This window comes from Austrofundulus limnaeus, unplaced genomic scaffold, assembly GCF_001266775.1.
Source record: "Austrofundulus limnaeus strain Quisiro unplaced genomic scaffold, Austrofundulus_limnaeus-1.0 Scaffold29, whole genome shotgun sequence".
NCBI lineage: Eukaryota > Metazoa > Chordata > Actinopteri > Cyprinodontiformes > Rivulidae > Austrofundulus > Austrofundulus limnaeus.
In genome coordinates, this window is record NW_013952431.1 from 2,035,042 (window position 1) to 2,043,614 (window position 8,573).

Genomic DNA, 8,573 nt, shown 5'->3' on the forward strand with positions numbered 1-8,573 from the left:
CAGTGCCCCCGACCCCCAATTTACCTGAAAAAGGGGTGTCTGGACTTACAAAAAGGGCTATTCCTCAAAAACTATTAAACATAGGAGCTTCAGATGTCTTTTGTTCAGCTCTGATGACAGGCTATCCATCAGGTCAACCATTGAGTCATCCCTCAATGCAAAAGAAATTCCTCTTTCTATGGATTACTTCATTATTGCAGTCTGTTTTTCAATGAGCAGACAGCACAAACCTTCAGTGTAAATCACACAAATTTAAAGCTACTTCTCAGGGAAGAACAAAGATTTTCAACCAGTCCCTTGAAAATTGTATTTTCTACTCAGACTTAGTACAGATAGTGTGATATAGTGGTACTGATGGATTTCAAACCATGTTCCTGTTCACAAGATTACTGACGAGACTAAAGTCAATGCACTCATGTTGTTTTTGAACTATTCGGATCTGATGTAATGCTATACTTTTACTTGCTTCATATCATTTTAAAACCATGCAAAAAACATTTCATTTAAAATATTAAAATAAGCAAATATATAACTCAAAGTTGATTGTTTTATTCCACGTCTTTTTTTTTCCAAATATAAAATTAAGTAAAACGAAGGAAATAAAAAAAAATTCAGAAAACACAAGTTGTCCAAGTCTCTCTTAATTAAAGTCTTTGGTCTGAAAACGAATCTTCTTGTATTTTGAACTTACAAAAGATGGTAAAGTTCTGTAATGTGCTGTAGGATTATATTTTAGGTTTATATTATTAAAAATGTCTAACAAATAAAGAAAGGGTAAACCAGTTCCTCTAATTTCAAAACAGAACCAGCCACGTGTGGTGATAAAAATAAAGCTTGAGAAGCACATTAATATTCTGAGGATCACTTATAGTATACCTGGCTTAATATTCCATGTAAAAAAATCCTTCCCAGTTAATGCTGAGGGTTTAATGTACGAAAGAAACACGGGACACATTTTACAAAAGAATAAGTAAAAGTAAGCTGGTAGTTAAATTAACTCTGAACCAAACATGATTACTTCAAAGAGAGCTAAATAAACAAAATTATATGACAAACTGGCCTCTCTAGCCAATAAAAACGCAGAACACTGTGAAATCTGTGACTGGATGAAGAGGAACACCTCTAAAGAAGCTTTTCACCTCAGAGCAGTCACTCAATTCAACCCATCACATCGTTTTATAAAGCGAAAAGAGGTAGAAATAACCTTTGCCTAACTTCTGCTCATAACAAAGCCTCTTACAAAAGGTGATTAACATAAAAGTGGATGGTGGTGAAAAATAAAAAGTGGTAAGCTTTCACACGGGTTCAGAGAGCTGCAGAGAGGATCAACTATTAAGCCAGGAGAAAACTTCAAAAGGAACTTAACCAGAGACTTTTTAAAAAAGGGATTCGGAGAAAAGAAAAGATCCTGCAAACACTTTCATTTTACCGAGCGTGGACTGCAAGCAGGAGGAGCCTGAAACTTCAACCACACACCAAAACACACAACAAACACACTGCTTGCTTGTATGAAGGGTGTGGGACTCCAGAATGTTTCTTTCACATGGTGATGACAGAGTTTTATTGATTTAACAGATGCCACACTCAAACATATTTTTCATTAACCATTAGTAAACAACCCTATAGTAGAGCATGAGATCAGACTTTTAGAGTGAATAAGGTCAATTTTGTATCAAAATCATTATTCTTTCACAGGACAGTTCTGTATTTGTAATTATATTGAATGCAGGCAGAGACCTCCCCAAAACTCATAATACAAGATAAATAATTAAAGGGTAAAAGGAAATACAGCTACAAGTTAATACCCTCACAGTCTTGTTCATGTAAACTGCATTATATTTGTGAGATGACTTGTGAGTTTTCACTTAAAAATAACAATTTCTTACACAATGGCTGTCAAAAAACTAACAGGACTCTAACAAGTCATTAATAAACAAGAAGCTCTACATGGTAAAAAGAAGTGTGAGTGAGAGAATAGGCTGAATGACAAAAACAACATTAAAGTCCTGATAACAGTAACTGCTTCTATGCCAGTCAATTTGTGTCTAAATAAATAAACAAACAACAGATCTATATTGTTCTCTGAAAGCTAAAGACTAAAAAAACAACTGGTTAAAAAAAAAACAAGATAAAGAGAAAGTGTCCCCAAAAAACACCTGAATGCTTCAGTTCTAAGTGACAAAGAGTTGGGTATTGATAAGGCAAAGTAAATGTGGTCTGTCCAGTTAAGAAACAAACAAACTTAGGTAATAAAGCAACTAAATAACAATTAAGCAATGTTGATTTGTCAGCAGTAAATCAACCACCTGCTGCCAGCTCCACAACTTCAATTCAGTCACCTTCTCTAATTTGTATTAATTTCCTATGGGACAGGAGCAGGAACAGACAGCTTATAACAGGACATATCTTCTTTGTAGACATTATTGTCTAAATATTTTTTTAAATCACTCTGAAGAGCTCATCATTTCTTACTGCATCTTTGCAACCAAACAAAAGTTTAATAAACTATGCAAAAAAGTGCACTAAACAAATGTTTGGATGTGCCTCAATTATGAGCTTAAGCTCCTTCATCAAACAGCAACATGTGTGTGGGTAATCAGAGGTTTCAGCATCTAATAACTAATATTTATGTGTTGGTTTGAAAAACATTAGGCTATGTTCACACTGCAGACAAAAGTAGCACAAATTTGATTTTTTTTTACAAATATATGACGCCAACAAATGTTTTTACAACATTCTGAACATGACAAATCTAATTTATTTAAATCCAAGACAAGTGTTTTTATTTGTGGTATAAATCTGATACTAATCCAATGTTTTTCAAAGCGACCTCAGTCTGAATGTCACATTTCATCTGAGTTGAGGTAAATGGTATACTGTTATCCAGTTATTGATATTAKCAATACCAATATCGTGCAGTTTACATCTTGGAACTCTGCTTATCTTTAAAACAAATTAGGTGTCCAGTTGCTTCATGTCTGAATGATGGAGAATCYACAGTAACATAATGACCAATGTTGGCATCGGATCAGATCGATACTGGATTCAATACTTGAGTTAGTTTCTACTTCCAGTACGTCGCTACCTAATGAAGCAGACAGGAAGAGGTAGATTCAAAAGATAAACACTGGATGAAACAAGCATGTCAGTTGCTCAATTTCAGAATCGATCCACACATGCCAACATGTGAAACTTTGATATTATTTCTGTAAAAACTGCTTGCTGAGGGTGACGTCACATCTTCTTCTAGACATGCAGGTTACTTCCTGGCAGTCTGTACTGCTCACACTGGAGTCTGATGACCTCATTTAAAATATAAATGTGAACAACCACACAGAAAATGAAATAATCTGAGCAAAAAAATCAGAACTTTAAGACTTGCAGTGTAGCTTCAGAAGCCGGGTGTTTAAACAGGCAAGATCCACTGTATTAATTATGAAAACTTGTTTCTACTGCTACTGTCTACATCTGAGAGTGGCTCTGTTATGTCACTGCCTTCACAGCCAGAGGAAAATGGAAAATAATATTTAAAAAAAAATCACATGAACTATCTTGTTGAATAAGAAATGGATGTGACTGAGGGTTTTTTTCTTTGTAAAGCAAAGACAGCACAAAAGCAAAGGCCCATTTGCACACAGGTGCCTCCAGGGCTTTTAGAAGAGCAGTTTGTGTTCTGTGTTTTATTTTTACAACATGCTGCCAGGGATAAGTCCCCTGACCCTACAAAGAAACACAAATATGCTTTCATGGGATAAATAAATGGCAAAAAAAAATAAGAGTTTTTGTGAAGATGCTGCGTAAACAACATCTGACTCTGGTGCTGACAAATCTGCATCAGGTTTAGGGACAAAGAATATATATTTTTTAAGATATGCTATGTTTATACTCAACGATCAGGTCGTTTTGACACTTTGGTTTGAAGAAAAATAATTTAACAAACTGCATCAAACATTTGCTCTGATGAATCACATTTGAACGGCTGAAACTGGTTTTCCCTGCAGACATTTGACAGCTTCAAACACAAAAATAAAATAGGCTGTACACAAAGATGGCAACTCAAAGCAACAACTGTAGACGAGGTCATTCCAAAACAAAACAAAAGAGGAGGGAGGCCAGTACAAGAAAATTTGCATGAACAGCATGCAGCCTGTCCGTTACTGTCCCTGCTCTCCACGCTGTCGKGCTGTTTTGTTTCTATTAGTCTTCACAGCACGACAGAGGCAGTTAGGAAATGATGAGATCTTAGGGGCATTTTATGGCCGAATCAATGAAAGCACTAACTGAGCAACGGGACAGCACCAGTGGGTGGAACGCAACAGATACTTGAATGCAGCTTTAGTGGTCCCTCAAGAGTTTCCTGAAAGCTCTGACCCCAAACACATGTGCAAGAAAAACGAGGCCTTGGACAGCGGGGGCGGTGAGTGATGACTTAGGTGGGAGGTTGAGGGGTGGGGGTGGATGTTCCTCTGGATAGCACCGAGAATTAGCATTCTTATAGACGTCTCCATACCAACAAAACCTGGCATGGTAGCAAGCACAGACACCGAAAGGCTGCCAGGAATGTTGAGCCAGCATGCCTCACGTTAGGCAAAGACAGAATACTTAATGTCAGGATTAGTTGATGAAGGTAGATCAACACATTTTGCAAACAGAAAATCATAATTTAACAACTGTAATTCGACACATTTCTGAAACACATTATGAAAGGTGTGCTGACAACTTACAGTTCGTCTCGTTGCCGTTGTGACAGCACCATGGTGACAGGGAAATGTGGGTGGGGTCGGGAGGGATCGGCAGGTTAAAAGTGAATCTTGTGCAGTTTCTGAGCTCTCCTCGGTCAGGAGATGAGCTGCGCTGAGCCACGTGACACGGACAAGGATCGGCTGCGTACTCCAGCAGCAGCCGTTTTTTTTTGTTGTTGTTGTTTTTTATCCAAAGACTAAGAGGAGGGGATTGCAGGAATCTGTCCCCCCCACCACCACAGCTGGGTAACTCCAGGGACAAGACAAACGGCGATCCTGCAGACCAGTCACCAGCCAAGTCTACACTGCATCTGTGGAGCATAAAAAAAGGAAAAGTCAGCATTAAATTGCAGGAAAAACCAAATAAAAAGGCAGGAGAGGAAAGAAAGGAAAATTATCCCAGCATACACATGAAACAGACATATTTAAAAACACTTCTTTCCTTCTGTTGTTCTTCTCTAAGTAGTCCTGCCATCTACCTTATTATCTGTCACACCACCAGTAGGCTCTTTCAGCTGCTTCAGTCTAAACGGCTACAAGAGCTGACCCAGTTTCTCAGAGCAATGTACTTCTCTTCACAGGTTGCCAACAGTAAAGAAAAACAGGACAGATCTGAGGGGGCTCGAGTGACCGTTGTTCTCTTGGCAAAACCTCCCGCCTCTGCCACACGATAAGAGCTGGGTAGCTGGTTGATGAGGTAATAAAAGCACTAATGTGGGAAACAAACATAACAGAAAATGTGAAGAGGGTAGTCTATTTTCATTCTGCATCGTGCAACAGAAATGCACATGACACTAATTAACACAAATGCTTGTAGCATTTTTTTCTTCAATTTTGACTTTCTAAAAACGTGTGAAAAAGATTAAATCAAAGCAGAAATCCACACCATGTAAAGTCTGGAATAAAGACAAAAAAATATGCTTGTTACGTTTCAGCTGAAGATTCAAGTCGCTTCTTTTTGTGTTTGCATACAAAGAGCACAGCAGCCCGATGCTGCTAATATCAGATTGTCCCAACATGGCACAGAGTGCTTTCTGCTCCTTTTATCAAGTATTTGCTTCCTGTTGTAGAAAACCTGCTCAACAGAAAGCAGCCTAACATAGCAGACAAGCCAACCTTTGAACCCTGATGTCACCGCCTGACAGCTGTCCAAAAGTCTGTCTACTCCTGATGGTGCACGGATTGTAACATTTCTGCCCGCTGCTCAACATCTGTACAATAACTCTGAATCACAGAACCAAAGCAGATAAATATCTTACGAACATAAACAGAAGTCTGTGCGTCGACCTGAACTGTTATTTACTGTATACTCTGTACATGGCAGCTGTCATTGCTATACGTGTTCATAAATGTGTTAAATGCCCCTCTGTCACTCATTTGTAGCTTCAAAATTGAAAATGTTTACAAGAGAATATAATCAAGATAATTGTCTTTGCAGAAAAGTGGGGAATGAGCTGCAGACACGGTGCAATAAATCTGTCCATTGATGGTTAGTAATGGTAATGAGTCTTCCTGCTATTGATTGTCTTGTCTTTGTGAAGCAGCAGGAACTAAACAATAACGATGTGCTTTAAAGTGATTGCTGACTTAGTGAGAAGCCATTTGCTGATTAGTCACACTAGGTTTTTGGTTGTTAAAATGCTCTATATTATGCATAACAGGAAAAATATGTCCTCTTGTTTCTGAAGTTAAGAACAGAGCAGCTGTTGGGAGGGTGATGAGCCACACCCTTTACCCCATCATCTATTCAAAACCCCAGCTTTTATAAAATCCTAATATTTAAAAGATATAGACCACCTAATAGAGAAATGAAACAAGTAAAACTAAAACAACCAGGACTGGAGCACCTAATTACAAAAACAACAGAGAAAAGTGTCGAGAGGATGGAGAAAATATTGATGACAAAGAGTGGCATTTAGAAGTATCATTTAACGTCAGTATGTAGTGTATGTAGACTCAATTTAGTTTAATAATTTCTTAAGGTTTTACTATATTAGACTGTAAAGCCCCGCAACTTTGCCTTATGACACTAACAAAATCCAACAGACTAGATGCATGAAGCATTTTTGGCATAACAAACACTCTCTCACGTTGGACCACACCCCTAAGGAACGCAGCACCAGAAAAACAAAAACAAACACCAGGACTCTAGTGTCGTCTGCTTGTGTGAAAGTGTCCCACAATCTTATCACACAGACAATAGCATAGCGTTTTAACAAGGCTGACAGTTCTGATGCCAGTGTCATCTCTCAGATTTTTCTGTTTCAATAAATCATTTGAGATAGTCACGCCAACTTCATAACTCATAAACTTTATCRTGAAGCCAAAGAGCGGTCATATCAGATCCAATACCTTTTAGGGTGGAGCTGTGTCAGATAATGAGAGAAGACCTTAAAATGTCTAAAACTGGTAGTGCTGTACCTGGTCAGATCCACTGTCCATCCATCTGTTACTACACAAAATGGTAAAGTTGATTTTTATTTATTTGGGACTATGCACAATAACAATGCACTGCAAAACAGCCTGATACATTATGCCAGATTTAGCCAATGCTAATTTCCATCTACAGGCTCTAGATAGGTAAAAACATAATGTACCAAAATAAAGCACAATCAATACTATCAGCATGAACTTGGGTTCATAAATAAATAAATAAATAAATAAATGCAGATGTAGCAAGCAAAGGCTGCTTTCTAGTCATTTCACATACAGGAGATATAATCCTGATACAATTCATTAGGGGATCAATGTTATGGCGCTGATCACAAAAAACAATATTGATTAGAAGTCAAATGTACTCAGAGACCCTAATCCTGATCAATTAAAAAAACATGCTGTGACGAGGAAGCTGAGCCAACAGTTCATTATTTTTTGACAATGCACACATGTACTGCACCTGCTGGATACACATCAATAACTTATGATTTGCAATAAATATTAAACCAAAATGAAAATTTGATAATATTCAAACAGAATCTCTGAATTGGATCAGGTGCAAATCAATTAAGAGTCCAATGTAAACAATGATTATCCACTTTAATACATGGTCAAATACAGAAATAACACAGCCAAGTTTAATACTAAAACAAGCTACAAGTGTGGCTTTTTTTAATATCTGGTCTATCTGATTTTCTCCAGAAAATTAAATACATGCCAGTGAACTGAAATACAGCTCTGAAATTAGACTGACAGGGTTTGTTTCACAATTCAGCASTTGTTGAAATATTTACAAGTAGAAAAAGTTTTATCCAAGGCAGACATGGCACAAAACTGATAATTCGGACAAGCAATATACTTTTGGCCTCATCAGCTGTGTTGTTAAGATGTCAAGGCAAATTGTTGGCTTTTCACTCACCAATTAYTCAAACTTCAAGTCAAAGCAGTCATTTCATAGCTTCTGCTGGTAGCAGGAAGCTAACGAACAGTTAGCTGGCAGAAAGGTCAACTTCTGTGCTACTGGAATAAAAGCAATGTGGGTATCTGCCCTTCAGCAATTCATGAAGACAAACAGCTTCTGACTCTCATCACGGTCTGCTGACCTGAAATAAAGATGGCCTCCCAGCAAAAGTACATTTCCTTTTTTACTGGCAACACTTGTGCCTTCAACTTTTACTTGATAACATCAACACATTTAACATTTGAGCATAAACAGTACATTTAAATACACTAATAAATAGTAGTATAATTTGGAAAGTGTACAGCTTTTCTCAATGCACTGTTTTCTTTTTGGGCATCCAGTAAGAGGGGTGGGGCATCCCCCTTTGATAATGCCAGGGGAAAATGTTGATAGGTCAATAACATACCTTAAAATGGGTGTGTGTGTGTGTGTGT